This window comes from Vulpes lagopus, chromosome 16 (assembly GCF_018345385.1).
Source record: "Vulpes lagopus strain Blue_001 chromosome 16, ASM1834538v1, whole genome shotgun sequence".
In the NCBI taxonomy this organism is placed as follows: Eukaryota; Metazoa; Chordata; class Mammalia; order Carnivora; family Canidae; genus Vulpes; species Vulpes lagopus.
This window is the reverse complement of record NC_054839.1, coordinates 27,568,679-27,596,496: the sequence shown is the minus strand read 5'-3', so window position 1 is coordinate 27,596,496 and position 27,818 is coordinate 27,568,679. Positions and strand designations below refer to the sequence as shown.

Here is a 27,818-nt window from a genome sequence, read left to right as displayed (position 1 = left end):
CAATCTCAGGACCAGGGATAATGAACTGAGCTGAAAGCAGATGCTTAACCCACTGAGTCACCAGCGTGCCCTTATCTGCTTATCTTTCTAAACAAAAAATGTCTTCTCTCCGTTCTAGATAGCTTAGTCAGGATTGCAAACGAAACCTTAGGGAATGCAAATGGATTCAGACAGGTATCATTGGGTGTCTTTCCAAAGCTACATTTACTTTCATGGCATCATAGACTGTAACTTCATTTTACCATTTCCACACAATTGAATAAGGCATGGGAATAAACCTAATAAAATTACATATAATAATAATAACAATGGAAAATATTTTTCTTCACAGCATGCGTTTTACTCAATAACAAAAATGTCAGGAAAATTATAATGATATTAATTTTTACTAGATATAATCAATGTTTTTTTTTACATTTATTTTCTCTATATGTAATAAAATTCTAAAATCCTCTGCATTTAAAAATATTCATTGGGGCAGCCCTGGTGGCTCAGCGGTTTAGCGCTGCCTTCAGCCCAGGGCCTGATCCTGGAGACCCAGGATCGAGTCCCATGTAGGCTCCCTGCGTGGAGCCTGCTTCTCCCTCTGCCTCTGTGTGTGTGTGTGTGTGTGTGTGTGTGTGTCTCATGAATAAATAAATAAATTCTTTAAAAAAATAATAAAAGTATTCATTAAAATACCATTAAATACATTGATATGTCATCAAAATTGTATGCATATTTCATCATTTTTTTCTTTATCACTGTATGTGCATGTATTCTCCTAGTACATGTTGAAATCACTTGAGAAGAATCAGTTCTCCACAGCTTTGTTGAAGACAGTGTTTTACCTTTAATAGTCTTTCTTGAATAAGCTGCTGTGCCACAAGCAATGTTTTATAACAGCTCTTTCTAAGTAAAGCATAGGTAAAAGTAAATAATTCATAATTGGATATATATTTTTGAATTATTATCAGTTTTTTATTAGAATAGTTCACAAAAATTTATATTACAAAGGGGCACAAAGAAACTAGGACATGATGGATATATTATTTATTTGGTTATGGTTTGGTACTTATATACATGTACTGAAGCATATTGAATTTTGCACTTTATTTTCTTTCAAGATTATTTTATTTTAGGGATAGAGAACATAAGCACATATGGGGGTGTGAGGAGGGGCAGAAACAGGGGGAGAGAGAATCTCAAATGCAATCCCATGCTCAGTGTGGAGCCAGATGGGGGGTGCTCTATCCCATGACCCTGAGATCATAACCTGGGCTGAAATCAAGAATTGGATGCCTAACTGACTGAGACACTCAGGCATCCCAAATTTTGTACTCTAATTATGTATGGTTTGTCAATTGCACACCACTAAAGTTGTAAAAAAAAAAAAAAAAGTGACCAGTACACTGAAATGTGTGACTATTACTTCATTTAAATTATGACCCATAAACGTAAAAAGATCAAGAAAAATGAGACCTCTAGCTTTTGTTCTTATTTTTAGCCCTCATTCTCCCAGTTTATGTCACAGTAATAGTAACATATATTCAAATATGTGCCTTCAAGTTTGAAGAGTGAAATGTTCAGATATTATATATAATTATAGATTCACATTTAATTATAGTACTTGCGAGTTCTCTATGGTTACAGAAAAAAGCGTAACAATGTCAGTGATACGATGGTCTTTGTGGCATATCCTGACTAAACCCAACTCAAAAATTACTGTTGTCATTACCAGATTGCAATTACCTACATTTTCACTTTCTAAATAAAATTTATATATTTTCTAAAGATTTTATTGACTTATTCATGAGAGACATAGAGAGAGAGGCAGAGATAAACAGAGGGAGAAGCAGGCTCCCTGAAGGAAGCCTGAAGCGACACTTGATCCGAGGACCCCAGGATCATGACCTGATCCAAAGGCAGGTGCTCAACAACTAAGCCACCTAGGTACCCCTACAATTTATATCTGAAATACTAATTTAATTTCTATAAACACTTTTCTTTAAAATGAATTGTTTATAGTCAAAGTATCCCTTTACTTGACAAAAACAACTACTTTCTTATTTCTTAAAAATTATTTTTCTTCTCCTTTAATTATATATATACTTATATATATTTTCTTCTCCTTTAAAAATATATTTACATATATATACAAATACATATCATTTAACATATAGTATATATACACATACACACAGAGAGCAAGTTATTCAATCTAGAAGTATGGTGGTGGTGGTTTTTTTTTTTTTTTTTTTTGGTTTTTTTTTTACATTTGTGTTTCTTTAAGTTTGATTTGCCAACATAAGGTATAAAACCCAGTGCTCATCCCATCAAGCACCTTGATCAGGGCCCATCACCCAGTTACCCCAACCTCCCACCCATTTCCTCTTCCACAACTCTTTGTTTGTTACCAGAGTTCGGAGTCTCTCATGGTTTGTTTCCCTCTCTAATTTTTCCTACTCAGTGCCGTCCTTTCCCTTATAATCCCTTTCACTATTTCTTATATTCCATATATGAGTGAAACCATATGATTGTTCTCCAATTGACTTACTTCACTTAACATAGTATCGTCCAGTTTCATCAACATCAAAGCAAATGGTGGGGATTCATCCTTTCTGATGGCTGAGTAATATTCCATTGTATATATATACCACTTATTTATCCATTCATCTGTTGAAGGACATCCTGGCTCCTTCCACAGTTTGGCTATTGTGGACATTGCTGCTATGAACATTGTGGTGCAGGTGTCTGGCGTTTCACTACATCTGTATCATTGGGGTAAATATCCAGTAGTGCAATTGGTGGGTTGTAGGGTAGCTTTACTCTTAATTTTTTGAGGAACCTCCACACATTTGTTGTTTCCTGTCTTCTTAATTTTCACTATTCTCACTGGTGTGGGGTGGTATATCATTGTGGTTTTGATTTGTATTTCCCTGATGGTAAGTGATGCAGAACATTTTCTCATGTCCCTTGTTGGCCATGTGTATGTCTTCTTTGGTGAAATTTCTGTTTGTTTGTTTGTTTGTTGTTGTTGTTGTTCATGTTTTTTTGCCCATTTTACAGTTGGATTTTTTTTCCTTGGGTGTTGAGTTTAATAAGTTATTTATAGATCTTGGATACTAGCCCTTTATCTGATAGGTCATTTGCAAATATCTTCTCCCATTCTGTAGGTTGTCTTTTAGTTTTGTCTTTTAGTTTTTTTTTTTTTTTTTTTTTGGTTCTTAAGTGGCCGATCTTTATTAACTTTAATACTTCATCTTTCTGGCCCTGAGGTAGGGTACTTTGATCTCTGGTCCTTTGGTGACCTCAAAGGATATTGGAGGAATCAGAGTCCCCAGAGTTCAGAGGTCTGTGGGTCAAGTCTGGCTTCTGGCACTATTTTGCTGTGCAGAAGCTTTTTATCCTGATTAAGTCCCAATAGTTAATTTTTGCTTTTGTTTCTTTTGCCTTCATAGATGTATCTTGCAAAAAGTTGCTGTGGCCAAGTTCAAAAAGGGTGTTGCCTGTGTTCTCCTCTAGGATATTGATGGATTTTTGTCTCACATTGAGATCTTTCATCCATTTTGAGTTCATCTTTGTGTATGGTGTAAGAGAATAGTCTAGTTTTACTCTTCTGCACGTGGCAGTCCAATTTTTACACCATTTATTGTCTTTTTCCAGTGAAAATTCTTTTCTGCTTTGTCGAATTTTAGTTGACCAGAGTTGAGTGACCATTTCTGGGTTCTCTATTCTGTTCCATTGATCTATGCGTCTGTTTTTGTGCCAGTACCACAGTGTCTTGATGATCACAACTTTGTAATACAGCTTGAAATAGGCATTGTGATGCCCCGGCTCTGGTTTTCTTTTTCAATATTCCCCTGGCTATTCAGGGTCTTTTCTGATTCCACACAAATCTTAAGATTATTTGTTCCAACTCTGTGAAGAAAGTCCATGGTATTTTGATAGGGATTGCATTGAACGTGTAAATTGCCCTGGATAGCATAGACATTTTCACAATTTTAATTCTTCCAATCCATGAGCATGGAATGTTTTTCGATATCTTTGTGTCTTCCTCAATTTATTTCAGAAGTGTTCTGTAGTTGGGCAGCCCTGGTGGCCTGGCAGTTTGACGCCACCTTTGGCCCAGGGTGTGATCCTGGAGACCCAGGATCGAGTCCAGCGTTGGGCTCCCTGCATGGAGCCTGCTTCTCTCCCTCTCCCTCTGCCTGTGTCTCTGCCTCTCTCTCTCTCTCTCTCTCTCTCTCTGTCATGAATGAATAAATAAAATCTTAAAAAAAAAAAAAAGAAGTGTTCTGTAGTTTTTAGTGTATAGATTCTTTACCACTTTGGTTAGGTTTATTCCTAGGTATTTCATGGTTTTGGGTGCAATTGTAAATGGGATTGATTCCATAATTTCTCTTTCTTCACTCTCATTATTAGTGTATAGAAATGCAAATGATATCTGTGGATTGATTTTGTACCCTGCCACACTGCTGAATTGCTGTATGAGTTCTAGCAATCTTGGGGTGGAGGCTTTGGGGTTTTCTATGTGGAGTATCATGTCATCTGTGCAGAGGGAGAGATTGACTTCTTCTTTGCCAATTTGCATGCTTTTTATTTCTTTTTGTTGTCTAATTGCTGAGGCTAGGACATCAAGTACTATGTTGAATAACAGTGGTGAGAGTAGACATCCCTGCCTTGTTCCTGATCTTAGGGGAAAGGCTCCCAGTTTTTCCCCATTGAGAATGATATCCACTGTGGGCTTTTCATAAATGGCTTTGAAGATATTGAGGAGTGTTCCCTCTATCCGTCACTTTGAAGAGTTTTAATCAGGAATGGATGCCATACTTTGTCAAATGCTTTCTCTGCATCTATTGAGAGGATCATATGGTTCTTTTTTTTTCTCCTCTTGATGTGGTCTATCACGTGGATTATTTTACAAGTGTTGAAACACCCTTGCATCCTAGAGATAAATCTCACTTGGTCATGATTAATAATCCTCTTAATGTAGTATTGGATCCTATTGGCTAGTATCTTGCTGAGAATTTTTGCATCCATGTTCATCAAGGATATTGATCTATAATTCTTTTGGTGGGCTCTTTATCTGGTTTTGGAATTAATGTAATGCTGGACTCATAAAATGAGTTTGGAAGTATTCCATCAAAAAAAAAAAAAAAAAAGGAAGTATTCCATCCCTTTCTATCCTCTAGAGCAGCTTTAGTAGAATAGGTATTGTTTCTTCTTTAAACATTTGATAGAATTCCCCTGGGAAGCCATCTGGCCTTGGACTTTTGTGTCTTGGGGGGGTTTTGATGACTTCTTCAATTTCCCAATGAGGGTATCAACCTGTTCAGATTCTCTATTTCTTCCTTTTTCAGTTTTGAGAATTTGTGGTTTTCCAGAAATGTCCATTTCTTCTAGATTGCCTAATGTTGGCATATATCTCTTCATAATATGTTTAAAATCCTTTGTATTTCCTTGGTATTGGTTGTGAGCTATCCTCTTCCATTCATGATTTTATTAATTTGAGTCTTTTTTTTTTCTTTTTTAATAAGACTGGCTAGGGGTTTATCTATCTTATTAATTCTTTCAAAAAACCAACTCCTGGTTTTGATGATCTGTTCTACAGTTCTTCTAGTCTCTATTTCATTGAGTTCTGCTCTAATCTTTATTATCTCTTTTCTTCTGCTGGGTGTAGGCTTTACTTGTTTCTCCAGTTCTTTTAGCTACAAGGTTAGCTTGTGTATTTGGGTTTTTTACAATTTTTTGGAGGCTTGTATTGCAATTGGAGGTCTCTCTTAGGAACACTTTTGCTGTATCCCAAAGATTTTGAACGGTTGTATTTTCATTTTCATTTGTTTCCATGAATCTTTTAAATTCTTCTCTAATTTCCTGGTTGACCCATTCATCTTTTAGTGGAATGCTCTTTAACCTCCATGTGTTTGAGTTTCTTCCAAATTTCTTCTTGTGCTTGAGTTCTAGTTTCAAAGCATTGTAGTCTGAAAGTATGTAGGGGACAATCCCAATCTTTTGGTATTGGTTGAGACCTGATTTGTGACCCGGTATGTGGTCTATTCTGGAGAAGATTCCATGTGCACCTGAGAAGAATTTGTATTCAGTTGTATTCAGATGGAAAGTTCTGTATATATCTGTGGAATCTATTTGGTCTAGTGTATAATTCAAGGCCCTTGTTTCTTTGGAGATGTTGTGCTTATAATATCTGTCATTTGCTAAAAGTGCCATGTTGAAGCCTCCTACTGTTATATATTATTATCAAAGCATCTCCTTACTTTGGTTATTAATTGATATACTTGGCCGCTCCCATCAAGGGACATAAATATTCATGATTGTTAGGTCTTCTTGTTGGATAGATAGGTCTAAAATGAGTCTCTTGTAGACAGCATATACATGGGGCTGCCTTTTTATCAAGTCAAATACCATGCATCTTTTGATGGGATCATTTAGCCCATTCACATTCAGAGTTACTATTGAAAGATATGAGTTTATTGTCATCATAATACCTATTCAGGCCCTGTTTTTGTGGATTGTGTCTTTGGGCTCCCTCTTTCTTTTATAGGGACCCTTAATATTTCTTACAGAGCCAGATTTGTGGTCACTTATTCTTTCAGTTTCTGCCTATTGGAAGCTCTTTATCTCTCCTCTTCTGAATGACAGCCTTGCTAGATAAAGTATTCTTGGCTGCATGTTCTTCTCATTTAGGACCCTTAATATATCTTGCCAGCCCTTTCTGGGCTGCCAGGTCTCTGTGGAGAGGTCTGCTGTTAATCTGGCATTTCTCCCCATGTAAGTTAAGGATCTCTTGTCTCCTGCTGCTTTAAGAATTTTCTCTTTATCTTGAAATTTGCAAGTTTCACTATTAAATGTTGAGGTGTTGCATTTTTTTTAACTTTTGGGGGGAACCTCTCTATCTCTTGGATCTGAATGCCTATTTTCTTCCCCAGATTTGGGATGTTTTCAGCTATGCTTTGTTCAAATATACTTCGTGGTTCTCTTTATCTCTCTTTTAGCCTCTTCTGGAATCTCAATTAGATGAATATTCTTCCTCTTCAAATGATCATTTATTTCCCTAAGACTTTTCTCATGGGCCCCTAATTGTTTTCTCTTTTTTCCCTCAGCTTCCTTCCTTACCATCAACTTGTCTTTTAGGTCACTCACTCTCTCCTCCACCTCATTAACCCTAGCAGTGAGCACATCCAGTTTGGATTGCATCTCATTTAATCTATTTTTTATTTTGATCTGATTCGATTTCAATTCGACAGTAATGAAGTCTCTAGTGTCCTTTTTTTTTTTTTTTTTTCAGAGCCACCAGTAGCTTTATAATTGTACTTCTGAATTGAATTTCTGACATTGTATCGACATCCAAATTCTGTAACTCTGGCAGAAAGTATCATTTCCAATTCTCCCTTTTTGGTGAATTCATCCTTCTAGTCACTTTGTCCAGTGCAGAGTGATTGCATCAGTGGGCTGAGTCAAAAATATCCACCATGACCTTAGTAAAATACACCCTGGATGATTCTGAAGAGGTCAGAGACCAGAAAAAAAAAAAAAGAAAAAGAAAAAGGACAGAACAAAATAAAACAAAAGGATCACTTAGGTGGAAAACAAATTTTAAAACAAAGTAGTAAAAATAAAAATAAAAAAATCAGAAACAAAGCAGAAAAAAGAAAAAGAAAAAAATAGTAAAGAAAAGAGGGGGAAAAAGTGGGGGGATGGTGGTGGTGAGGAAGTGGTAGTGGAGGGAGAAGGTAATCTACCTGAGGGGTCCTAGAGAGTGATCCTCTCAGTTCTGATTGTATTTTGTTCTGTATGTTAGAAGATGTTCAATCCCAAATTTCTATAAACCAGCAATACTTATATAAAGTCCCAACATTGACCACAAAAACATAAACAAGATAAAAGAGGGGTCCAGAATCAGAAGGAAGAGAGAATATACTCTTGCAGAATGAACCAGCATGGTGTTCCACTTGGTTCTGGGTGTATATTGGTCATGTTTTAGAATATACTAACTTCCACCATTGTAAAACAAAATGAGGCAGAAAAAATAAAAAACAAAAAACAAATACCCCTATCTCATATAACTACCAAAATTAAATTAGATACATTGAAGGGAATACAGAAGCGAAAAATATATCTAAGACATGTAATTGTAGAGATATGAAAGTCAAAAAAGCAAAAACTTAAAAATGAAGAGCTGGTAAAATATTGTAGTGGAGGTAAGAAAAGAAAAAAAAATATTGGAAAATTTTAATCTGATATAAAATGACTCTTAATGGAAAAAGTAAAAAAAAAAAAAAGAAAAAAGAAAAAAAGGACCCTCTAGTTCTATATCCCCTCAGTCCTGGACCTTTCCACCACTGCTTGGTCCAGAACTTGCTCTTCCCCTGTCCTTCCAGCTGGTCTTCTGGGGGAGGGGCTGCTGTGCTGACACTCAGGTGTGTGCGCCTGGGGGAGCCCGCCAGGTGCTGGGCTCAGTAGGAGTTGTTTACCCCATGAGGCCCCTGCTCCCTGGGACCCTGCCCCTCCCAGGCACAGGGTAACACTAGGAGGAACAACACCACTGGCAGCAGCCAGCTCTCCAGCTCTGGAGTCGGCCCCCCCGGCCTGCGCCACTGGAATCGCGCTCCCTGGCGGGGCAGCCAGCCTCTGCGGTAAAGGCAGCTCGGAAGCCACCCGCCTGACCAACTGGTTTCTCCCAAATGCCGCCCAGGGCTACAGCGCTCTGGCTTTGTATGGTGTGGGCCGCGGTGTGTGGCTCGCTTTCCCCAGGCGCCTCTCCTCTTATAGTTGTTGTGCCCAAGATTGCGAATCCGAGAAACCACCGAGGAGCCGACACCGATGTAGACACACAAGGGTTTATTTACAAGCTCGAGCTTGGATCCAAGTGTACCCGACACAGCAGAGCAGGGACTTGGACCCCGAGATTAAGAGGCGTAGCAGCTTTATAGGGGCCGGTGGCCCATGGGATACACAGAAAGTTGCACAGTCATGTGGGTCCACACGCAGGTGGCCGATTGAATTACACCTTACCCTATAGTATCCACTTGAGCTGGCCTATTACTTTGGTCAGAATGGGCCTGCAGTTTTGGCGGGCACAAAGCAGGGTTACGTTGTTATGAGCTGATTTCAGGTTAGGGTGTGCCCAGCGGCTTGACTAGGGTGGGGCAGCGCCTTAAGCAATAAGCAGGTTATGTGGGGGTCATACAGGAGGTGGCGGGTGTAGCACAAAATGGAATCAGTCCTGCTCTGCTTGTCCAGGGGTAGGGGATTTTTGTTAAATTTCCTGGGTCCCACAATAGTGACTCCGTGAACCTACCTTGAGGCTTCCCTGCACCTCCTGCGATTCTGTCAATGTCCCTGCTGAGCACTTCTCCCTCAGGGAAAACTCCGGCGTGGATTTTAAAGTTCCCGCTTCTCCAGGGCTGGGCTTTCCTGCCCGGAGGCTCTCACTGCTCAGCTTTAGCCCTGCTAGTCACGGTTCCATCCCCCATTTTATTCTTTTTATTTTATTTTATTTTATTTTTTCGCCTTCCTACATTGTTAGAAGCGAAAAATTTTCTCTCTGTAGCGTTCTAGCCATTCTCTCTGTAAATCTCAGGTCAAATCCGTAGATGTTCAGGATGTTTTGAAAGGTATCTTGGTAAGTTTATGGGGCCAGGTGGGTTGAGGACCCCTACTCTTATGTCACCTTGCCCCTCCCTCCCTAGAAGTATGGTCTTAAATGTAGGTAAAATAAGTATTTGTTTTCCTTGTTCACTTTTATATTTTCTAATTTTGGAAATAATACTCTGTATAAGGTCCGCAGAATTTCAACACTGAAAACAAAATTAAATAAATGTATATTTTTTCAACAAATTTTTTTGAATATATACATAATGCAGTGGTAACTTCTTAATAAATATCTACTGCTTTAACAGTAATAAATTAGCTGCTAGGAAAGAAAGCCATAGAGACATAAGAAAAACTAGAGATTACTCATTTTTTAATTGGTGCTTAGGCATACGGTGATAGCCTATGGACCCGATGTCTTTAGCAATGGAATGCCTTCAATTTCTAAAGACTGAAATATTAGAGAGATGAGCTGAATCATGCTAAGAATTGTTTGCTTCATTATGATAGTGAAATTATTCCATTGGTCTTTATTGGAAAGACTAAGGCATGGCATGACTAGTCAATAAACTAGATTAGAAAACACTGCAGGAACACTACTTTACCAAGGAAACTGATGGTCATGGAAGAATTGCATTTAATCTTATGCACAATTTAGCACAGCAGTCAACCACTAAGTACTCTAGAGTAGGGCCTTCATGTTTTACAATTTATTTAGAGTCTGAGAAATTAGGCATGGTGGTCAATTGCCTTAAAATATATAGGCATGTATTTGTATATATTGCTGTTTTTGTCATGGATAATAAAAGCTACCTTTAAATATAGGGGATTAGTGCTTTTGTGTAATCTTTGTCTCACTCAGAGGAAAGCCATAAGGAAGCCAAAGTAGGTAGTTAAAATTATGAGTGCTTTATCATTTAAATTCTGTTATACCCTAAAAAGGAATGTTGTTAAAGTTGCTAATGTGTTCATTTAAAAATATTTTGTCATCTAGATTCTTATTTATTGCTATGTTGATTTTCATAATCCTAAAACTGGCACCAAAAAGTAAAATTCATATATGAAAACTATTCATTTACTTTTGAGAAGATACCTAAAGGACAGATTGTTTGGACCCTTTTCAGCAAACAGCATGCTTAATTAATCGGGGGTGAAATTCAGATAAAAAACGTAAATTCAGAGGCTTTTCCATAAGAGTAGTATATGTAATTTTACTATTAAATTGTGTTTAGAAATATATACTGGATATCAATATTGGAAAATGGAGGAAAAAACTCTCTGAATAAAATTTTACTATCATGTTTCAAAAGGAAAAATAATATTGGGAAGAAAATTTCAGCAGAGTTACAACATAATAATAAAATTTCATATTCTTATTGTCTTTTACATCCATGTTCATCTTGATAACTGATATAAAAAATACATCACTGAATAAGTGTATTATCTTAAATTTTATAAACCTATATGTGAACTCAGTGTTTCTTCCCTATGACCCTCAAAACCTCTCAGAAGTATATTATTGATATTAAACTTTTCTGAATTTCTTAAATTTGAAAGTGTAATAACAGTGCTTGCATAATCACTTACTAAGCACTTCAGCCTAACATTAAACTTATCTTGTATTCTAGGTTATAGCATCGACTCATATGGCTTAAAAAACATGTATATACTAATGACTGCAAATATATAACTCCAATTGACTTTTTTTCCCATGAACTCCAGGCTAAATTAACCAATCAACAACATAATATCCCCACCAAGATACCTTGTTTAAACATTTGCTTTGTGTAATGTTAAAGATTTACAAAAAATGTGTTAAAAAATGGCTAGAAATTTTAAAATAAGTATTTTTAAAGTGTAAAACTTACCTGTTGCAAACACAGAAATACATCAAATAATTTAAAAATCAAGTTACAAAGCAAAACATACCCAGTGATTCCGTTATTGCAAATAGAATCACACACATTCACAAACGGAAATAGGAAACACAATTTAAAGGCCTCCCAGATGCATAACAAATGGGTAAGGATGCTTACCTATGGGATATGGAATGACATTAGGGATTTCAGCAACTCAGCTTTTAAAATTGTTTTCTAAAACTTATAAAGTAAACATGAAGTTAAAATATTTTGAAAGGGAAACAGTACAGATTTTCAGATATCTTGGCACTCAAGTGCAAAGCCTATGACTAATAATGTATGCTGGTATAATGTGTAGATTTTGATTACTCACTTGCTCCTTTTTCCTGGGCACAGCAATTGATTACACTTCAATAATATGTGGTCAATTGGCTAAGCAATAAAAAAGTTCAGTGATTTTTTTTCATTTTTTTCTCACTTATAATTTTAATCGAAGCATTGCTATTCATTGTTTCTTAACTCTTATAAGCACCAAATTTTAATATCTAGGTCAACTTTTTGGGAAAGAAACACCATCAAAGAACTTCCCTCCAGGATAAAACAATGATAGTCATTCCTCCAAACAACCGAATTTGAAGTCTACTCAAACAAAACAACCCCCCCCCCCACACACACACACACAGAGAAAAGTAACAGAAATCACATTCTAGGGGTTCAGTGCATTTAGCAGCCTTCACTGTGCTGTCTAATCACCCTTCAGCTGACTCAAAAAAATTAACACCCTAGCGCATCAAAATATACATTTTCCATTTGCTTTGTTTAAATTAAAAATAATAATTAAAAAAAGAAAACTTGAAGGGATTCACAATCAATTGCCCGACTCATTTCGATGTCACGTACAGCATGTGAAGGTCAGGAAGGCTATTCGCAGCTCACATTGGTCTTCAAGGTTTAGCTTTCTTCCAAACAATGTAAAACACCCACAATTCCAAGTATGAGGGAACACAGGCGATCTCCTTTGAGAATTCCACAGGACAATACAGGCGGCTGAGCTGTTCTTCATAGAGCGACAAGGCTTCCGTCAGATTCACACAGTTACCCTGTGTAAAGTATTTCCCATCCTGTTTCAGTAGCTCATTGAGAGGTCAAGAATCAGTCTGAGAAACTCCCATGTGGAATCTTCTTCCGGGGTCGTGGAGATGGGAACCGCTGTCAAATCATTAATCACATAATCAAACTCTCTCCCTTCTTCCGCGTACCTCCTCAGTCCTGGGACACAGTCTTCTATCAGGACCTGACAGCAGTCTCCTTTAAGGCTGTCTAAGACGTCGCCACATGTTTTCCGCATGTATTTCTTACCTCCGTCAATCACCATTTGGTCGATCTCTACCACAGCGGCCATCTTTGGTTTCCGTTCGACTATTTCACGTAACATGCCGCCATCTTTGCCACCGCAGTCGGCTTTCCCGTTGCCCGTGATGGCCTGGGCGTACGCCAGATCACTCTCCGCCAGATTAACATCCCCACTAAGGACGAGGATATTTCCAAACTGCTTCGAGTGTAGAATTTCAATGTTCTGATACGGCGAATCTTCATCATACACCGCTTCTCTATGTCATACTCAACCAGGCGACCGTCAGCAGTGGCCAGTAGCTGTCGACGGCCCCTCCTCGGACGATGGGTGGTAATCGCTTCACCCGCCCAGTACCGTCCTCGCTCAATTCTTTCTTTCTTCGACTTTGTTCAAAAGACTGTCAACTTCTTGGCCTTGCGAATCACCATCGTAACTCTGAAGATCCAACAGCACCAGTCCATGTGGGTGAATTCTCAAACTGGCAAAGCTGCCATTTTTGTTTATGTAGGTCGCTAGATAACCATGGTCTGGCCAGGTGTGCACCGACTCCGTCATCCCTTGCTCCTGGAAAGTGGACCGGAGGCCTTTTAGAACGGTCTCGCCATCAGCTCTTGCGCCGAGCTGGAAGTCAGCGCGCTGTGCCGTGCTGCTGCCATAGCGAGGCGCGGCCCTGGGCTGCGGCCTGCGCGGAGGGGGAGGGGGAGGGTGGTGCGTGGGCGGCCGGCGAGGAGGTGGGAGGGGCCAAGGGGGCGCGGGGGCGGGGCCGTGGGCGGGGCCGGGCCCGCCTCCGGGATGGAGGAGGTGAGGATGCCTGCAGCCCGACCTCCCAGAGATTTTTTTTCAAGGAGACAATAAATTCAGAATTAACTTTAAAAGTTAAAGTTCACACTGTCCAATAAATAAATAAATAAATAAATAAATAAATAAATAAATAATAAAATAAATAAAAGTTCACACTGTTAAAGAAAAGACAGGAAGATGGTGGTAGAGTAGGAGGAACCTAGGCTTGCCTCATCCTACCAGTACAACTAGGTAACTATCAAAGTATCCTAAATACCCAAGAAACTGACCTGAAGACTGTGGAAGATGTTGTACAACTAAAACTAAAAGTTAGAGGAAAGAACACATCAAAGAAAGTAGAAAGTTCAGAGACACAGATTGTGAAAGAAACTGATTGTGGCTGCTGTGGTGGGGAGGAAATCCCGGAGAAGGGTGAGAGACAGACTAGAACATAGGAGAGTGCATCAGGAAAATAACCCCCCCATAGCAATTGACTTGGAAAGTGAGAAGGGGTTCAAATTTCATGACTTCAGGCAACCAGTAGGGCTTAAAGTCTGGAGTTTTAAAGGTTGGCAGGATAGGCTGCAACTCTCTAAGGCACTACACTTGCTCTTAGAGAGAAGGCTGGCAAACAACTCAAGGACACTAGGTTGGAAACAGCGAACTGAAGAGTACCTGGAGCACACAGTAAGGAGATTATTTGCTGATCTCAGAGCACATCCCAGAAAGACAGCATACCAGAGGTCATCTAAACAGAAAATCCATGACACTTGGCTCAGGCAGTTAAGTGTCTGACTCAGGTCATGATTTCAGAGTCCTGGGATTGAGCTCTGTGTTTGGCTTCCTGCTCAGTGGGGTATCTGCTTCAATCTCTCTCCTGTCCCTCCTCTAGTTCATGCATGCTCTCTTTCTCTCTCTTGAAATAAATAAATAAAATCTTTAAAAGAGGAGAAAAAAGGAAATTCACAAGGTAACAATGGCTTTGAATGACATACCAAACCAGAGAGATTTAACAGATATATTCAGAACATTCCATCCTAAAACAGCAGAATACATATTCTTTTCAAGTGCACATGGAATATTCTCCAGAATAGATCACAAAAGAAGCTTCAAAAAATTCAAGAAGATGGAAGTTATACTGTGCATCTTTTCTGACCACTACTCTATGAAATTAGACATCTATCAAAGAAAAAAATTTGGGAGTAGCATAAATACATGGAGGTTAAACAACATGCTACTAAACAATGAATGGGTCAACCAGAATATCAAAGAAAAAAAATTAAAAGTATATGGAAGCAAATGAAAATGAAAGGACAATAGTCCAAAACCTTAGGAATGCAGGAAAAGTGGCTCTGAGAGGGAAGTTTATAGCAATACAGACCTACCTCAAGAAGCAGGAGAAATCTCAAATAAACAATCTCACCCTAAACAGGGGCCATAAAAAGAAGAGCAAACAAAGAAACAACAACAAGAAGAACAAAAACAACAGAAGGAAGGAAATAATAAAGATTAGGGTAGAAAAAAATGATGTAGAAACTAAAAAAAAAAAAAAAAAAAAAATGAAAAGACCAGTGAAACCAGGAACTGGTTCTAGGAAAAAAAAAAAAAAAAGTTGATAAACATCTATGTAGCCAGACTTAAGAAGGAAAAAAGAGAAAGAGCTTCAATAAGTAAAAACACAAATGAAAGATGAGAAATAAAAACCATCACAGAAATACAAATAATATATGAGAATAATATGAAAAACTAGATGCCAACAATTTAGACAACCTAGAAGAAATGGATAAAATCCTAGAAGCATATACACCACCAAAACTGAAAGAGGAAGAAATAGAAATATGAACAGTCTGATAAGAAGTAAAGAAATTAAATCAGTAATTAAAAAACTCTCAACAATCCAAAGTACAGGACCAGATGGCTTAACAGGCAAATTCTATCAAACATTTAAAGAATTAATTCCTATTCTCAAACTTTCAAAAAATAGTAAAGGAAGAAAAACTTCCAATTAATTCTATGAAGCCAGCATCACCCTGGCACCAAAGCCCAATACAGATTCCATAAAAAAGAGAACTACAGTTCAATATCTTTGGTGAACATAGATGCAAAAATCTTCCAGCAAAATACTAACAAACTGAATCCATAATACATTACAAAAAATCATGCAGTGGGACCAAGTGGGATTTATTCCTGGGTTGTGCGGGTGGTTCAATATTTGCAAATCAATCAATGTGATACATCATGTCAGTAAAAGAAAGGATAAGAACCATGTGATCATTTCAACAGACGCAGAAGGAGTATTTGGCAAAGCACAATATCCATTCACTTATATATAAAATGAAATATTGTTTAGCCATAAAAATAATAAGTCTTGCCATTTACAACAACGTTGAGGGAGCTAGAGAGTATAATGCTAAGTGAAATGTCAATCAAAGAGAAACAAAACCATATGATTTCATTCATATATGCAGTTTAAGAAACAAAACAAATGAGCACAGCAGAGAAAAGAGAGGAGGAGAGAGAGAGGGAAAAATCAAGAAACAGACTCTTTACTACAGAGAACAAACTGGTGGTTACCAGAGGGGAGGGGGTCAGAAGATGGGTTAAATAGATGATGTAGATTAAGGAGTACACTTACAGTGATGAGCACCAGGTAATGTATGGAATTATGTAATCACCATACTGGATACCTGGAACTAATATAAATAAGACTGTCTGCTAACTAACTGGAATTTTAAAAAATTACACTGGCAGAAATGTGGAAAGTGAATAAGTGCTTAAGAAAACCATATTTATGAAAATAACATTATAAATAAAATTTTGGACCTGTTGATTTGAATTGTCATTTCAAGTGAATATTTTTATAAGACAATTCAATAGGAGCATATGAACCCTGGCGATAAGATCTGATGGGGGGGGTCCCTGGGTGGTTCAGTGGTTGAGCATCTGCCTTTTGTTCAGGTCATGATCACAGGTTCCTGGGATCAAGACCCACACCAGGCTCTCCACAAGGATCCTGCTTCTTCCTGTGCCTTTTTCTCTGCCTCTCTCTGTGTCTCTCATGAATAAGTGAATGAAATCTTAAAAAAAAAAAAAAAAAAAAAGATCTAGGCAGGAAATAAACATTTGAGATTTACAAATGTATGATAACTGAGCACACGTTCATGGATTTGGTGCATTAAGGAGAGGATATTGATTGAAAAACCAAAATACCTAAAACTTTGCATGTGGATTTTCTCCCTTTCAAGTTTGGAAGGAAATGATTAGTGAGAAGATACTGAGAACAAATGGCAAGCAATGTAGGTGGTAACTTGAAGAGTTTATGTCAGCAGAAAAGAAAAATGAAGCTCTGGCAATGAGGGTCAGGAAAGGAGAAACAACTTTCTCAAGCTGACAGAGTTAATGAAGTGAGATTCAGTGAAGCTGAGATTGAAAGCCAGAAGAACTGTCTTTAGGGGCCTTACTTTGAAAAACGTGCTCACTTTTGTGAATTATTTTCCTATCTACCACTTCCCGGCACTGCCCACACTGCCGGTGAAATGATCAGTAATGAACTGTGTCGTTTGGTACTGATGGTTTCTTTGGGCAAATTATAAAATGCTTCCAATGTCCTTTGTCATTAAAGACTAAAAATCTAAAGAGATGAGTTGATATTTATACAAACTGAAATGGTGGTTCTTTCTTGATGAAATTTGTTGGAGAATAAAATTTGGAAATGAAAACATAGAGATACCACTTTTTATTAAATCAAGCAGTAGAGAGCACATCCTGTATGCCTAGCAGATACTGGAGAACTCATTAATTCTACAGATCATATAATTCATTTTTGTCCATAATTTGATGGATATTTTCATGAACACAATGACCTCTGTAATATTGGTAGTAATATTTTGGGGGGTAATTCCTAATTTCCAGCTATTGTGTAAGTGGATTACATTTATTATATCACTTTACCTGTAGGCCTATAATGTTCATAGAATTCTGTGAGCATTAAATAGATAATACATGTACAGATCACAGGTCAGATACTGAATACCAACATAACCATATAAAATATGTATAAACATTAATCGCATCATAAAAAAAGAGTTAACTGAACTTAAATACATTAAGTAGCATGCCCAAAATAAAATGAAACTGGGACAAAAGCCTGTGGCTATTTATCACCAAGTGACATTCACATATACTGTCTCACAGATTGCTTTCCATACCAATATTTTTCACAGCCTCCTTTGAGATGTCTATGTACTTTTTTTTTCAGGAGTTTGAGCATATTCTGAAAGAAGAATCTACATTTTAAAATGTAGATTTCATTTTACTATTGATTGTAATATTGCTATATATGTGTGTATTAAAATATTACAGAGTTCATTGAGTATCCAATATATTCTATGATTTGTGCTAATAAGAATTTGCATAAATTGTTTCTGCAAAGTGGAAGTTGAGTCAAAAGATCTGAATTTCATTCCTGAATTTCATTCTAACACTCATATTATTTGACTAGCTCTATTTAGGTTCTTTGAGTGCAAGCAAAGAAAAATAACCTTGTTAACTCACGTAAAAAGTGAATTACTGGGAAGATTAATGTCATTATACATTTGCCAAAACCCACAGAATGTACATCGAGTGTTAACCCTGATGTATACTCTGAACTTCAGATGATAATGATTTGTCAATATAAGTTCATCAACTGTCACAAATGTACCACTCTGAAGAGGGACACAGAGTGGGGGAAGCGGTCGGGTGGGGAACAGGAACATTATAAGAATTCTCTGTACCTTCCACTTGGTTTTTCTGTGAACCTAAAACTATGCCAAAAAAGCCTATTTTCAAAAATCTCACAAATTATTACCTACTATATTTATTAATAATATATTAACCTGAGAAGATTTATTTTTACCTACTAAAAGTTTCCTTATTCCTTATTTCTTCCACCACACTTTAAGAGTAATCACAAAATAGAACATGTAAAAGTGATTTTGAAATTATTATGTAAATATTGTTTTATTTTTAGGTAAATTACGGAGATTGAGTGAATGTGGAAAATAATCCCAAAGTAAGTGTACACAGGGAAGTAATGGATAGAGTTAAAAATAAAAGAGTAGAGAATTGTGACATTAAATATATCATTTATACCTTTATATTACCCCCTTTTTATTTTTCATATCTCATTTGTTATTTCTCATTCTCAGGATTCCTGTTGATAATAGGAATTATCTGGGTCTTCCAGCACTACAAGGTATAATATTTATGAAAACATTATTTTTGTGCAATTCATTAAATAATACTTGAATTCTACATTTGATAGGTTAGAAGGAGACATGGTTTCCTATATCAAAGATTCTCAGTGAATATTTATTTGAGGTGAGAACCACAGAAAGGGTATGTCTGCCTCGCCCAGTCCAGGAGGGCACTGCCTTTTACCAAAGGTCCTTTCCAGGATGCCTGTAAATTCAGTGATGCTTCTTTGAAGCTTACTTTTACCATTCCCTTCTCCTTACAGGGAGACCTAGAAATATGCTGGCTACATACAAACCATTACTTAATGGAAAGAGGTTTTCTTCTGGAATTAATTAGATGTTGAGCCCAGCAAAGAAAATTTATGTACCGGTAGCAGTTCCACTTCCTTTGAAAAAGGAGCGAGAATTGAATAGATTAAGGTGAAAAATGGATCCCTGATACTAAACATTTGAAGAGAGAGAACACATAAAGAACAAATTATTTTTTACAAGAAACTCTTGAATGGAAAATTGTCCTCACAAATGGGTATTCAGTCTCCACTTTATCATTGCTCAAGATCAACACATGGGACATAGGCTATTTAAAAACATGGGTTTGTTCAAAGTACAATTGTGTGTTGTCAAGTACTTTTTAATACAAGATAAAAAGTATGGCTGTGAGCAGCATGCTAATTTCAATAGGAAAAATCTTTGTCTTATCAAGATCAAATTAAATTTAAAATACATTATAACAAGTGATAATTTACAAATGACAGCATCAGCTATAATACATGTGGTAAGAGTTGATAGCAAGAGATTGTTGGTGATGTTCTTTGATTAAATAGCTGGAGCTCAATTTCTTTTAGAAAAAAATGCAGAACAATATGGTTCTCATCAGCCATAGAGCATGGTGTTCTGGGACATTTTGTGTGATTTATGCAATTTATACTAGGCAGAGCTCTTACAGCATCAAGCCCCTAACCACCAGAGTGTAAAACTAAATTATTATTTCAATGGGGATATGAGAGAACATTTTAAAACATTCAGTAATGCTATAGTCCAAATGCTTTTCATGGCTTGCCATATTCCACTTATTCTAATTCAGAATGCTGCTATTAAATTAACATTTAATTATTATGGCATTGTGACTACTTGTAACAGACAACTAAACACTGTGAGCTAATTCATAATGTGCAAAGCACACAAGCCATTTTCTCAAAATAGACATTGTTATGCTTTCACTGTCAAGAGTAGGAATTGCAAGTCACAAATAAGAATATTTTCCTCAACAGTATAATACAATCTTTAGTTTTCCTCATTTTTATTTTGAAAATAGCATAACTGAATTATTACACACTGTCATGCTCTGATAAGACAGAGAAATAAATAGGAGCAAGCATCTTTAAATTGGTGTTGGTGGCTAGATTTACAGAAACAATACACCGTAGGGCTGTTCTCAACTGCATACTTGTATATCATGGAAACCCAGTAATGAAGAGTAATATATGGTTATACATATTTGTATAACAAATCACTGAGCTACAGTGATTCCCCAAGTATTTTTCACTGGCAATATAGTAGTTATCTATGCCACAAATAAACAATGGGTGTTTAATAAACACTTCATAGTTAGGTGCCAGTAATGAACTCAGCTTCTATATGAAAGTAATGTGACAAAAGGACCTAGTGATTATAATCAAAATCTACATTAGTTTCCTATTGCCACAGGAATGAATAACCATAAATTTTGTTATTTAAAACCATGTGAATTTATTATTATATAGTTTTTGAGGTCAGAAGTTCAAAATAGGCCATGGAAGGGTAATATCAAGATGTCTAAAGAGAGGTATTCCTTTCCTTCCAGGAGAGAATTTGTTCCTTGCCTTTCCCAGATTCTAGAGGCTGTACACATACCTTGGGTTGTGGTACCCTTCCAGCAAAATGGCATCACTCTGATTCCAATAACAATACATATAATGTGATATACAATTAATAAGAGAGTGACTTCCCATAAGGTAACTGTTATAGAAATATTCTTTCCACTTACCATTTAATTCTGAATGCTTAGGAGGATATAGTGTCATCTAAACAAAGATAATACACCAGAGATAAACAAAATCTTTCTAACCAGAGAAACAGTACGATGCAAAATTAGGAGAGTATGAGGTACATTAATTAAATATCTTGGCTAGTTTAGGAAAATTATTTCCAATATGAATAGTATCTGCTAAGTGATGTGTCAATATCATGTGATCTAAGACACATATCTAATACAATCATAAGTTTTTAAATTAATAATATTGACATTTAAACATAATTGGGCCAATTTTTCCAAGTCTTTTTTGTAAATGGTTTTAATGTATTTTTGTACTTATTCATCTACTGGCTTAAAAAAAAAAATAAACTGGATGTATTGGCAGCAAATAGCATAAGTTATTTATGACATTCAGCATAATTACTGCTATACTCAAATGTACTAGATTAAAAACATATGAAAACAAATTAAAAATATACAAAAAAGTTTACAAATATTCACATATGAACTTAGCTAAGTAATAGCTTTTCTGTTTGTATCCCACCTTTCAATTTTAACTCTGGTGTCATTACCTCCCATACTTTTTCCTATATCCACTGATGCATCTTCATGCATTTCTATTAGATAAATTGTTTTTTTAAGATACTATATACACACACATATGCATACATACTTTAGGTCAGCATATTATGAGCTTTTTGATAACAGGGATTTTTACTTGCTCATTTTTGTTTCATCAGTGCATTCTCTGAGGGTTGGAACATACGTGGTAGATACCCTGTCATGTTTGCTGAGAGATTGAAAGAACCAATAATAAGTAATGAAAGTAAAATTGGTCTTTCAATGATATTTCAAATGATCTTATATGGTATTCTAGTGGTTTAAATGGTGGCCACCAACAAGATGTGTCTATGTCCAATGCCCTGTGAACCCCTAAACCTTTATTTGGAAAATGAGTATTTGCAGGTATAATTAAGGATCTTGAGGGGAGATCATCCTGGATACTTGCTAGGCCTTAAATATAATGACAAATGTTCCTCTAAGAGACAGAAGAGGATTGAAACACCCAGAGAAAAAGATGATGTGAAGAGGAGGCAGAGCTTGGAATGATATGGCTATAAGCCAAGGAAACCAAGAAATGGTGATAATCACCTGAAGCTGGAAAAGTAAAGGAAGGATTCTCCACTGGGAGGTTCCACGGTGAGTGCTGCACTATTGACACTTTGATTTTGGAATTCTGGCCTTGAGAACTGTGGGAAAATAAATTTCTGTTGATTTAGGCCACTAAGTTTGTGGTAACTTGTTATGGCAACTCTAGGAAATTTATGCAAGTACTATGGGAAAATGGAAAAGAAATAGAAAACCAACTTTCCTACCTTCCTTAGCCCTATTTAAGAGCAGCTATCCACTTCTTCCCAAACACAGACATACATACACCTTTCAGAAGGCATCCACATTATCAAAAGTTGAAAGTGAATATATATAGCTTATGTTAAATAAGTAGAGTCAATTTCAAAACTTTTACCTCTAGTTACACTGGATTAGTGAACTTAGAATGTACATGGGACCATCACAGTAATAAGTACAGGTTAATTCATATATTTTATCATCAGATCTATTTATGTAAGTTGGTTTTAGTTGATTGTCAGTATCAATATTTCACAAATCTTCAAAACATACAGAAAATACTTTAGAAAAGTTTGGCTAAGTTTTGATTGATTAAGAATGAGTATTTAGGTGTAGAACTGGACTATTTCCATGCTTTGTGGCTGATGGCAGAATTTTGAATACCCATTAGTAAAGAGAGGTAGGTGCCACATTGGTTACAGCTTCCTTCAGACTCAGAAACTTATTAACCCAGATAGTAATCATTTGTATCAGTATTAAGGCATGGAGACAGCTAGGAATCTGCATATCTGGCAATGGCAGCAGTAGGGGGAATGTCTGGAGACTACAAACTGCATTGTCTATGTCAAATGGTTTAAGCAGAGGAGATCTTCCAGAGTTTACAGTGTGCGTTTTCATCGTTGTTCTTTGAAGTGATGTCCAGGTCTCTGACTTTCCTTTTAGTAATTTACTTTTCTCCTTAAACCTGGAGTTTTCTTTTCTACTCATTCAAATTACAAATTAGAAAAAAAAAAATGAGAAGTTGAGGAATTGAAAAAAGCCAAGCATGAAAAACAGGTCTAGATTGGATAGAGGATATTACAAATAAGTGATGTTTTGACATTTTTATATGAATACATCTGAAAATATAAATAAAATGTCTCCTCACTTCCCCAGATCCCCTATATCCAGCTGGATTACTTGATGGCATTATTATTCCTTTTTTTAATTTGTCTGTAGCCCCCTTTCTTTCCTTCTTCTAACTCACTGGTGCAATAGTCTTCCCATTGATTTCTTGGCATTCAATCTCTTCTGAACTCTCTACATGAAAAAAAACAGAGTATTTCTAAATAACCACTTGTTTATGTCCTCCATATTACTGAATAAATTTCCCTAGTCCAAATGGGTGAATTAATGAAAAGATGAATGAATGGGTTATTATTGCTACTGCAGTGGGTCTTACAGGGTTCAATATATTCTGGGAGCAAAACAAAGGAATAATTTGGATAGACATAAAAAAATAAGATTTTGCTTTCTATCAACCACAAGTTTATTAACAGATGTGACAAAGCACCTCACTTTATTAAATTGTATGAATATCATGTTTCATCTTTGTGTTCTATATAGTGGAAAATAAAGTGTTTCTACTAACCAAAATTGTCTTTGTTGTGTTTTAGTGTAAACTGTTTATCCCTAAAAATTATATAATACTTAATTATCTTTGCATTTATAGCTATTTTTGCAGTCAAATGTACATACAAAACAGTATTTTTCTCTACTAAAGGAATTATTACTTTTGTTTTAATGCATTAGAATGTGAAAGCAATAAAATGTACTCTTGACATTACTAATGCAGATTGTGTGCCTTTAAAATGAATCTAAATGATAAATAGAATTCTAGAATGCTTGAAAACATAACTATGCTTAGATGATAAAAAGCTTTTTTGTTTCAACCATAATGAGATTCCTGTTTTAGTGTAATATGTAAAGCAGGCATATACAAAAGCTTGGATAGAACTTGCCAAAATAAAAAAGTTCAATTCCTGAACAGCATTTCAAAAACCTGTGTATTGTAGCATTATGTTACTACATTCACATTCACCTCTCCATATTATGATTCTAAAGCACTTGCTGAAAATTTTTCATGAACTCCTTTTGAAAATATCTTTTAATTTCTAAGGTTTATGAATTAACTTCCTTTATACTCCCATAAAAGCAGAGAGAGCACCACCAATTAAGTCTTGTTTGAACATCTCAGCCATATAAAAATGCTTAGAGCATTCACTAATCCTACCATTTGCTCACTTTGGGTATATCACATACAATATTTTATAGCAATATTATAGCATATAGATTTAAAAAGTTGTATTTCCCTAAAAACCTATATGCTAAACTTCAGAAAAATAACACTAGTCTAAAATTCTTGATCCCATGCAAAAAATCTATTGATTGTTAAAGTAAATAAAACTTTATTGAGTCAGAACTAGTAGTTTTGGTATTTTTTCTTCTTATTTACCCTGCAACTTTATATCAATATCAATATCCCTCCAGCTATAAAAACTAATGATTCATGTTTAAGATACCCCTCTAGAGTAATAGAATGAGGGAAGTTAGGATTTGAACTCTAATCCCATGCTTTTCAGACAAAATGCACACCCACATGATTGAAAAATTTATTTACCTCAGAATGATATTATCCATACTTCAAGCTGCAAAGCTTCTTCATGGCTGAGAATATAATCTTAAAAACCAAGATCCACATATCTAGTAACTGATCCTTTTTTTACCCCTAGGTCTGCATTTGGGAGACTTCATTCTCTACTTCAACCTGAAATTTTAAATTTCTTATCTGAGAAAGAAAAGAAAGTCTATAATATAAAATAGCCTCACTTACTTAATTTCCATGGGAATTTAAGCATAATTTTAATCTTATTTTAAGTAAGAATTTTAAAAAATGTTTGCTTGGATTTAGTCATTCATTACTTTAAAAATTATGTGTTCAATAAATATTTGTTAAGTTTTGATTGATGAATTAGCATTTCTAGTATTCTTATATGTTTACTATTACTATATATGATCAGTAAAGACCAAATATTACTTGCCACCATAATTGCTGATAGTAAAGTTCTATTAATTGGTTCGTATACTTAACAGAAAACTTCTGTTCAATTTTCTTAGGACATTTGGATTTGTAGTTCACTAAAGATGGGCTATTCATCAGTTGAATTAAAAAATTTATGTGAAAATTGGGAGAACCTTTAACTAAATATAATAATTTTAAAAATAAAATCAAAGTGACATATGATATCTCAGTAAGTTAACTTAATTTTCCTTTCTTTCCTTTGCAAACTAACTAAAAAGTGCAACTTTCCCATATTAGTTTGGAAAGGATTACTCTGTTTTTATGTAATTGTAACTCCAAAGTTATTCTAACATAAATTGGTCAGACACTACAATTTTACAGTAAAATAAAACAGACAGGAAAATCCAAAAGAATAAAAAAATGTGAAAGAAACTTTAGCTATTAATTTTATCCTTTTTTAGTATTCCCTGTCAATTTACCTTCATATTAAAGAACAAATGCTTTTTAATAGAAATATATGATAGGGAGACACAATTTCAGATATTTAATCTTTAGGAATTCAGTCAATGACTCTAGTCACGATGTTTAGATTCTGATATTTACTGGTAAAATGTTTTGATAAATATTAAAATATTAAAAGGCAGAAATGAAAATTATGAGTAATTTTGAAAATAAAAGCATCTAATGCAATCAGGAAAATTGACTTGTAGAAGCAATGATACCACCAGTAGCCATAAGCCATTGAGTTTTTCCCTTTACATGCATGACCTTATGTAAAGAATTTGTGATGGAAACATTTCTAAGTTTCCTTCTGTTTCTAAAACTTTATTATGCAATGGTACTTAAAATTGTGTGCACTTAGTTCAATAGAAAAGCACAAAACTTGATTTCAGGGTGACTTTGCTGGAGTGCTAGTTCTTTCCATAGCTACACATTTAACCCTTAATAAAAGATGCAATTATATTGAACCTACATCTATATAGAAGATGAGTTGAGAAAAATTAGGTTAAGAATATATAAAACTGTGTTTTCTTCAAGAGTAAATAAAATGAGTAGAAAAAGTGCTTACTCTTCATTAATTTCTCAACAGTGTTGAGCTCCTGTGTTCCAGGAATATGACTGAAAAACATCATTATATCTGAGCTATTTCCACATAATCAGTTACTCTCGGACTGTTACAATGTACATCCTATTGGACTACCACTTATAAATATTTCTGAAGTATTTTAAAATCCAAATTGTGCTTAAATCAGCATTATGTAAATCATATTAGTCATAAGTTTGATGTACTAGACCTAATTTATAATACTCATCAAAACAAAAGCATCACTATTAAAATAAAACAAAAATTTCAAGTTTAAAAAAATCAGCTGGTTGAAGTGATAGATGAATGACAGATATTAAGTTGGGTATATAACAATTTTAAAGGTTTGTTCATTTTTCTAGAAATGTCATATTAAAATAAATGCCAAATTCAAAATTAAAAAGGAAAACATAGACATTATTGAAATAGTACTGTCTACAAAATGGAATGTAATTTTCCTTGGAAATGTTCCTTATTTCTGCTCCTACACTTGTGGTAAATGTCTTTAATTTTCTTGGTTAGTAATGATATCAATTAATAGTCTAATTATTAGGTAAACATACATTTACCATAAACGTATGTCAAAATAACTAATTTCTTAAATATGTTTCTATTTTCTCATGCTTTCTGATTTATGTGTCATTAGCATCCCTGTAAATATTATGATTTGTAAATAGTAACTGATAGTGCATAATGTATACCTAATACTTAAATGGAAGTGCTGTTTTTTCAAAGAATATGTATTCTAAAAGGAAAAAAATAAAGCATTTTGTATATATATTTAAACTAAATTAAAATTATATATACACATATATTTTTAAGATTTATTTATTTATTTTAGAGAAAGACAGAGAGAATGCTGGGGCTGGGGAGAAGGGTAGAGAAGAGTCTTAAGTAGATTCTGCATTGAGCCCAGAGCCTTTCTTGGGGATTGTTCTCATAATCCTGAGATCACAACCTGAATTGAAACCAGAAGTGGGTGCTTAACCGACTGCACCACCCAGGTCCCCCAAGCATTGCATTCTCTATGAAAAATTCTAAATAAAGATCACTGTAGTTAAATCACTCTAGAAACAAGGCTGAAGGCAAATCAAGAGCATTAATGTAATGAATTAGTTTACAATACAGCTTTGCATATCAAAGTCAGACCAATATTAACAGCAGCCTTTTAATATACACAGGGTATGCAAATCCTTAAATTACTGACTACCAGCACTAATACTTCCCTATTGTTTTTGATGATAGCTATTTCAAGTTTAGGTATTTTGGCTTCCAGTTTAGAATTGTTTTCATGCTCAATCCTGTCCTTTTAATAAAAATTTAGATAACATTTGCAAAGTATGAAGATGTAGCAAGCACTGTCCCAAGAAATTCACATTTATTACAAAGTTTTATCCTAAACCTATAACATAGAAATCGAATTTCAAATTTATGATAAGAAAATAGGATATAGAAACATTAAGCAACCTGGCCATGATCATACCCATGTCTAATAAATGGCAGAGGTTGAATACTAACCCAAGATTTATGTCTCCATAGTCCAGATTTTTAACTATGATTTCGTATTACCTTTCTTAATGATACTTACATTCTCTTTTATGTTTATTATTGATGGAAAATTATGTGTTTTTTTTCAAATTTTTTTTTAAATTTTATTTACTTATAATAGTCACAGAGAGAGAGAGAGAGGCAGAGACACAGGCAGAGGGA

General features: G+C 35.4%; 1 pseudogene; it reads right to left on the bottom strand.

Annotated features, from left to right (window-relative positions):
* Positions 1–12,394: 12,394 nt before the first annotated feature.
* On the bottom strand, positions 12,395–13,460 carry LOC121476796 (annotated as a pseudogene).
* Positions 13,461–27,818: the final 14,358 nt, after the last annotated feature.